An 8,735-nucleotide genomic window follows, 5' to 3' on the forward strand; every position below is an offset into this window, starting at 1 on the left:
CTTCACCATCTCCTTCAGTTCTTTCTGTTTGTCCCTGGTTTCCATGACAAGGTCAAATAGCTGATCATGACGATCCTTTAGTGTATCAAGACCATCACAAGCTTCCTATCCACAAAGTAGATATCATCACTAAGCCTGTCAAGGTAGGTGAATAAGGCTTTAGTGTTGAATGGAGGAGGTGCTGTGGATGAGGTAGGTTCAGCTGTAGGAGGAATGGGTTGAGCAGAGGTAGCTGGAGTGTCCTGAGTAGGCTGAGGGGGTGGGGTAGGTGTAGTAGGGTGCTGTGGGACTGGTGTGAAAGGTTGGGTTTCTGGTTGTGCAATAGGCTCGCCACTGCAGGTGGCCAGTATCAAAATATGATAAATGGAACCCTGTTTTGGTTAAGTGTGCAGCATCAAAATAGGAAGTGTCCTCAAGTGCTGGGATTGAGTGCTTTGCAGGATTAAAGCCAAAATGCTTGGCTATGACAGTAATGAGTCCACCCAAAACAATGTCACCAATGGATTTGGTGGCAATATACAGCACATGTTCGCAAAAGAAGTAACCTGGAGACACCCTAACTTTGTGAAATGCACACCATAACATAAATAGTTCAGATTTGCCCACAGCACCAGAACTAGTCCCTCTGCCCAATATGGTGCTAGCCATCAGCCTATGAATAAACCTAAGTGCAGGGTCAAGGATTTGGGATGTTTTGGATCTACCAGCAGAGAAAGTTTGAGGTTGGTTTGTTATGATTCTCCAAAATTGGGCAGGATTCCAGATGCCCTTGTTGGCTACCTCTATTCCAGTGTGTGGTACTCTAAAGAACCCATCAATTGCAAAACCAAAAATGCCATGAAATTGGTCTAATGATAGTTCTCTATTTTGCCCCAAGCATCTAAATGTCATAATTGGCTTATGGTCTACATCATGCAAGTTGAGGGTAGCAGAGAATGAAGAAATAAACTCCAAGATTAGAATCGGATAAACTACCTCTTGCTTATACACAAATTCTGTCCAACCCATACCGTCAAGAAATGCAACTACATTGTCAAATAAACCCAAAGATTGTAGAGCATCAGCAGATATATACCTAGTAGGTTGTACCCTTCTATCTTTGAGTCTTTTGAAAGCAGCTTTTTGAATAGTATCAGGGAGAGGCCAGGGTAGCTTTGATACAAATGGGGTTGCTGAAATTGGCTTTTTTATGTAAGAAGGTGTAGAGGCTGGAGCTTTTGGCTTTTTAGGAGGTGGTTCCGAAAATGGGGTGGGTGGTTCTTTGCGTTTGGACAGAGGAGGAGCAGAGGACATGGGTCGCACGGATTTGGATCGGATTTTGCGTCTGTATGTGGTTGGTGGAGGTGGTGGGGGTGTCGTTTGTGGTGTAGGATTGGAGGGGGGGTGTATCGAAGACAATGGAGAGACTTCGAGAGGAGAGGCGGGGCGGGAATGTGGAGGGGAATCCATGGTCGATTGGAGAAGAGATAGGGGGAAATGGAAATGTAGGGGGATTTAGGGTTTTCGTGATGAGAGTGCTGGTGGAGAAGATGGGAGAGAGACGGCGGGAATGCCGGAAAGAATGAAGGTTGAAGGGCGGTCGTGGGGTTCAAGAGTCGGGAAGTGGAGATGGTGGGAATGTTCTTTGCTGAAAATGAATTTGAATCGGGTTGTAGGAGACTGCATAAGGGGAAAATGATTTATGCATAACCTGTGCACTCTTTTGTACATGTTTCAAAAGGATTTAAATTTCAGAGAAATGCTTATGCACAAGTGCATAGGTTATGCACTGTCCTTATGCATGTTTCGGTGACCCTAAAATGGTGAAGAGCGAAGTCATGCGGGAGTGCATAAGTTATGCACTCCCCTTATGCATCTCTCGGCAAAAGTGGTTTTTTCAAAAAATTGGGTCATGCAGATGTGCATAAGCTATGCACTCTGCTTATGCACTCTGCGGCAGGTTTTGAAATTCAGAATTTTGGTTATGCAGAAGTGTATAGGCTATGCACATTGCTTATGCAGGTCTCGGCAACTTTTGGGATTTTTTGATTTCTGGTTATGCAGATGTGCATAGGTTATGCACATTGCTTATGCAGGTCTCGGCAACTTTTGGGATTTTCTGATTTCTGGTTATGCAGATGTGCATAGGTTATGCACATTGCTTATGCAGGTCTCGGCAAGGTTGTATTTTTGGAGTTCTTGGTTATGCGGAAGTGCATAACTTATGCACCTTCCTTATGCACCCCTCGGCAAGAATGATTTTTCTGGGTTTCTGGTCATTCTTAAGTGCATAGGTTATGCACTCTGCTTATGCACCCTTCGGCAGAATTGGAGTTTTGGATTTTTGGTTATGCAGAAGTGCATAAGTCATGCACTCACCTTATGCAAGTTTCGGCAGAGAGAGAAAATGAAGGATTTGAAGTTATGCAGAAGTGCATAAGTCATGCACTCACCTTATGCAAGTTTTAACAGATATGAAATTTGACAAAATGAGGTTATGCAGAGTTGCATAAGCTATGCACTCTCCTTATGCACTTGCAATAAAGGTGAAAAATGGCAAGAATTTTGGTTATGCAGGATTGCATAAGCTATGCAGTTGCTTATGCGCAATTCAACAAAATCAAGAATGCAATAGAACATGAATTGCAAGTGTGAACAATACGAGAATGATGAAATATAATTCTAGGAAACACATACCATGAGAAATTTTCATCAAAAACACATCAATATATTCAAAGTTCATCAAAAGTGCATCACACAAGCATGTAAAAATGGATTTTACGTAAAAGACCTTTGAGAGCTATGCCATTTTGACTCAAATTCTGCAAATCAACATTCAGTACATAAAACTCCATAAAAAAATCGTATGAAGTTGCATCTAACCACACATGATGAAATGAAGTCTCCAAGATTTGCCAAGAAAAATGCAACATTTCTACCTTGAATCCTACAACCCCAAAGGAGCTCGAAATCGCAAAAATGACTCACTTACCACCATAATATCATTTGAAGCACAAATATTAGAAAATTATTCACCCAACCTCACCAAAAACACAAGTGATCTGCAGATTCTATTTTTACGCTCTGCGAGAATGTACTTAGTTTTCCTTTGCAATAACAGATTGCAGCTTTTTGATTCACCAACCTTCCTCCATTTAAATACATCCAGCCTTCATCAAAAACATAAGCCATTTTGTGCAGAATGTACATTCCTCTGCATAAACCAGATCAGCTCGTGACAAAGTTATGCAAAGAAAACTTATCGATTCTTTTGAAGGACAAAATTTTTTTCAAGTTAAGAATTACTTTCCCAACAGTTCACCAAATTTTCTTGATGAATTACATCTAAAAGAAAAAAAATTTAACAATGTCAAAAATTGAATTTGTGGAGATTTAAGATAAAAACAAAATTAATGAAAATGAAAGTAAATCAACAAAAGCAAAATAAAAGGACTTGGGATGCCTCCCAAGAGAGCTAATTTATAGTCCTTAGCTGGACTCTTCATGAATTTTACTGAAAAGAGGTGAGGGATTGGAGAGCTTGTAACAGCTTGCTCCTAGTATTGGGTCTCCAGTTATGTAATGTTTCAATCTATGCCCATTGACCTTAAAATTCCCAGATTTTTCACTCCAAATTTCTATTGCTCCATAAGGGAAAACCTTAGAAACTCTATATGGACCAGTCCACCTTGACTTGAGTTTTCCAGGGAACAATTTCAATCTTGAGTTGAACAACAAAACTGAATCACCTTCTTTGAATTCCTTTTTCCTCAGATGCTTATCATGCCAAACTTTAGTTCTTTCTTTATAAATACGGGCACTTTCATAAGCATCCATCCTCAATTCCTCAAGCTCATTAAGTTGTAACAACATTTTCTCACCAGCTTGCTTAAGATCAAAATTCAAGGTTTGAATGGCCCAATATGCTCTATGTTCTAGCTCCACAGGTAAATGACAAGACTTACCATACACCAACCTAAAGGGAGTAGTTCCTATAGGGGTTTTGTAGGCAGTCCTATATGCCCATAAAGCATCATCTAGTTTGATAGACCAATCTTTCCTAGAATTGTTCACTGTTTTCTCCAAAATATGCTTGAGCTCTCTGTTAGAAATTTCAACTTGTCCTGAAGTTTGAGGATGGTATGGAGTAGCTATCTTGTGCACTACACCATACTTCCTCATTAAGCTCTCAAATTGCTTATTACAAAAATGGGAACCCCCATCACTAATTATAGCCCTAGGAGCTCCAAATCTGCTCAAGACAAATTTTTTCAAAAATTTTACTACCACTCTAGCATCATTAGTTGGAGTTGCAATAGCTTCCACCCACTTTGACACATAGTCAACCCCAACTAAGATGTATCTATTACCATATGAAGGAGGGAATGGCCCCATAAAATCTATTCCCCAAACATCAAATAATTCCACTTCAAGAATATTATTCAGGGGCATTTGATCTCTTTTTGACAAATTTCCACTCCTTTGACATTTATCACAATCCAACACAAATTTCCTCACATCCTTAAAAAGATTTGGCCAAAAGAAACCAGCTTGCAAAATTTTACTAGCTGTCTTAGAGATGCCAAAATGTCCTCCATAATCAGAAGCATGACAATGATGCAAAATACTCTGGATTTCCTCTTCAGGAATACATCTTCTAATTAGACCATCACAACATCTCCTAAAGAGTAAAGGGTCATCCCATCTATAAAACTTCACCTCATGCAAGAACTTTTTCTTTTGTTGCCATGTCATACCTAGAGGTAAAACTCCACAAGATAGATAATTCACAAAGTCTGCATACCAAGGTAGTTTAGCAACAAGAGAGAAAAGTTGGTCATCCAAGAAAAACTCATCAATAGGGATTTCATCCAATTCTTCACCATCCAATTTCAACCTACTAAGATTATCAGAAAATACATTTTCAGCTCATATATTATCTCTAATCTCCAAATCAAACTCTTGTAGCATCAGAATCCACCTAATGAGCCTCGGTTTGGCCTCCTTTTTACGGAGCAAATACCTGATGGCTGCATGATCTGAAAATATAACTACCTTTGAGTCAATAATGTAAGGTCTGAACTTTTCCAATGCAAAGACAATTGCCAAAAATTCCTTTTCAGTTGTTGCATAATTTGTTTGAGCCTCATCCAGTGTTCTACTAGCATAATAAATAGCATAAGCCTTTTTGTCCTTTCTTTGACCAAGAACAGCCCCAATTGCATAGTTGCTAGCATCACACATAATTTCAAAAGGTAGGCTCCAATCAGGTGGTTACATGATTGGTGCGATGATGAGCTTGCTTCAACTCGCAAAAGGCATCCAAACACTCTTGGTCAAATTCAAATGGTGTGTCATTACTTAACAAATTTGACAAAGGTTTAGCTATTTTAGAAAAATCCTTAATAAAGCGCTCTGTAGAGAACCCGGCATGTCCTAGGAAACTTGAATTCCCTTGACATTGGTAGGAGGAGCCATCTTCTCTATCACTTCAACTTTGGCTTTATCAACCTCTATTCCTCTGTTAGACACCAAATGTCCAAGCACTATCCCTTCCTGAACCATGAAATGACACTTTTCCCAGCTTTAACACAAGGTCGATTCGCACATCGCAAAATTTTAGAAAGGTTAGCCAAGCATATATCAAATGAAGATCCATAAACAGAAAAATCGTCCATAAAAACCTCCATTATGTCTTCAATAAAATCTGAGAAGATTGCCATCATGCACCTCTGAAAAGTGGCTGGTGCATTACACAACCCAAATGGCATCCTTCTATAAGCAAAGGTTCCATATGGACAAGTAAAAGTGGTTTTCTCTTGATCATTTGGATGGATAGGGATTTGAAAAAACCGAATATCCATCTAAATAGCAAAAGTAAGAATGCCTAGCTAGTCTTTCCAACATTTGATCAATGAAGGGAAGTGGAAAATGATCTTTTCTAGTGGCAACATTTAATTTTCTGTAATCTATGCACATTCGCCAACTAGTCACCGTTCTAGTGGGAATTAATTCATTATTTTCATTTTTGACCACCGCTATTCCACCCTTTTTGGGACAACATGTACCGGGCTCACCTGGCATCTTCGAGATGGGATATATGATCCCCGCATCAAGCAACTTCAAAATTTCCTTTTAACAACTTCTTTCATATTTGGGTTTAACCTCCTTTGATGTTCAATAGATGGTTTACAATTTTCTTCCAAACTGATTCTATGCATGCAAAAGTGTGGGCTTATTCCCTTAATGTCATCTATGGTGTATCCCAAAACTTTCCTAAATTTTCTCAACACTCTTAACAACTTATCAACTTCTAAAGTACTCAAGTTTGCATTTACAATTCTTCGGATAAGTGTTATTAGTGCCAAGAAATTCATACTGAAATGAGAAGGAAGTTGCTTAAGTTCTACCTTAGGTGCATCTTCTTCCTTGAATGATGATTGCTTAAATTCGCTTTTTCCTTTTGTATGAGTTGAAAACTGGAGCGTAAATGAATGGTGGACTTCCTCTAAGTGTTGAGTATATGCAGCTTCATGAGGGTTGTCATAGTCTATGCCTCCTCCATGAACCAAACAATTTTCAAGTGGATCTTCCGATATTTCTTCTGAAGTGTTCTTCAACCACTTATCAATAATATCAACTCTCAAGCAAGTATCGCCTTGAATGATGCTTCTTCATAGAGTTATTAATATTGAAAATTAATTGCTCTTCACCAACCCTAAGAGTAAGCTTTTCTCCTTTCACATCAATCAATGCTCTGCTGTAGCTAGAAAGGGTCTCCCAATATAATTGGAATATTGGAATCTTCCTCCATGTCCAAGATGACAAAGTCAACAGTATATAGAACTTTCCAACCTTCAGGCACATTCTCCAAAATCCCTTCAGATACTTGATTGTTCTGTCAACTAATCAAGAGAAATGTGGGTTGGCTTTAGATCTCCCATGTTGAGCTTCTCATAGATAGAAAGGGGCATAAGGCTAACACTGCCCCTAAATCACATAGAGCTTTTGTAGAACAAGACTCTCCAATGTGGCATGGAATTGAAAAACTCCTGATCCTTAAGCTTTGGAGGAAGTTTCCTTTGGAGGATAGCACTACATTCTTCTCACAAAGCTACAGCTTTCATCATCTTCAAGTTTTCTTGTTTGAGAGAATTTCTTTCAAGAATTTTGCATAAGAGGGCATTTGTGAAAGAGCATCAACAAAAGGCACATTTATGTAAAGTTTCTTCAAAACCTCTAAGAACTTCCTAAATTGCCTATCAAGCTTGGCTTTGTGAAATCTTTGTGGAAAGGGAAGTTGTGGCTTGTAGGGCTCAGGCGGTATATATTTCTCTTCTTTTTCTTCAAATTTCTCCTTACATTTTTCTGCACTTTCTTGTTTTTCACTCTCACGCCTTTTTCATTTTCTCTCTCACTGCTTTCACTCTTCTCATCATTTATAACTTTACCACTTCTTAAAGTAATAGCTTGACAATGCTCTCTTGGATTTTCTCGTTGACTTGGAAGCTTTCCAAAAGATTTGGCACTTGAGGAAGATGCTTGTTGTGCAACTGGTTTTCCAAAGATTCTGTTGTGTGTTTGCATTTGTTCCACCTTGCTTTCACCTCTCTCATCTCCTCATAATGCTTATTTTGGTTGGCAAGAATCTGTTGCAATAAAGCTTCATGGTGGAATTTCGTTCTGCCGCTTTTGGTGGAGGGTTCATATTTTTCTCTGAAAATTGGGCAATGGTTGCCTATTTTGCTGATATGGTACTTGACTCTGCTGTGGTTGAAAATTCGATTTTGAACTTGATTTTGCTGATTGCCCCATGAAAAGTTAGGATGATTCCTCCAATTTGGATTGTAAGTTTGAGAATAAGGATTCCCATTTGCTTGTTTCCATAATTACCAACATATCTCGCTTGTTCTCCATAATCTACTCCACACCGGTAGTTTCCTGCATAAGCCACTTGTTGTGAACTTCCGGTGATGATGTTGAACTAACCAACATACTCAAATCTTCCATCTTCTTAGCAAGGACATTTGTAAGTGCATCAAACTTTGCATTAATCATGTTGAATGGATCAAGATCATACATTCCAGCAGCTTGCCTTTTCTGAGTTGGAGCTGGTCCTCTTGGACTACTCCAAAGATGAGTATTCTTTGCAATTTTCTCTAATAACTCATAAGCTTCATCTTCATGCTTTATAATAAATTCTCCTCCTGTTTGAGCATCAATAATTCCTCTGATTGCAGGAGTGACATTTGTGTAGAAATTCTGATTTATCATCCATTTTGGAATGGCATGATGTGGGCATAATCTCTCTAATTCCTTCCATCTCATCCATGATTCATAGAGAGTTTCATCTTCTCTTGGTCTGAAAGCTGTCATTTGATTCCTCAGCTCTTGAGTTTTTCCAGGTGGAAAATATTGTGCAAGAAATGCATCGATTAGTTGCTCCCAATTTGTAATGGAGTTGTGAGGTAAAGAATCAAGCCAATCCAATGCTCTATCTTTCAAAGAGAATGGGAATAGCTTCAATCTTGCTGCATCATCAGACACTCCAGGTTGTTTTTGCATGTCGCAAATCATAGCAAACTTCTTCAGGTGTGTGTGTGGATTTTCAGAAGGATGTCCTCCAAATTGAGAGTTTTGGATCATTTGAAGAACTCCAAAATCCATTTTGTAACTGTTCGCATCAATCCTTGGTCTTGCTATGCTCTCTCTCAAGTCATCAAAACGAGGAAAAGCATGATCCATCATACTCCCCC

General features: G+C 39.0%; 1 non-coding gene across 1 annotated transcript; it reads left to right on the forward strand.

Annotated features, from left to right (window-relative positions):
- Nucleotides 1-8,263: 8,263 nt before the first annotated feature.
- Nucleotides 8,264-8,370, forward strand: LOC131174203 (small nucleolar RNA R71). The gene has a single exon (XR_009144451.1). It is a non-coding gene; the product is annotated as a small nucleolar RNA R71 (small nucleolar RNA).
- The last annotated feature ends 365 nt before the right edge of the window (nt 8,371-8,735 follow it).

This window comes from Hevea brasiliensis, chromosome 15, assembly GCF_030052815.1.
Source record: "Hevea brasiliensis isolate MT/VB/25A 57/8 chromosome 15, ASM3005281v1, whole genome shotgun sequence".
In the NCBI taxonomy this organism is placed as follows: Eukaryota; Viridiplantae; Streptophyta; class Magnoliopsida; order Malpighiales; family Euphorbiaceae; genus Hevea; species Hevea brasiliensis.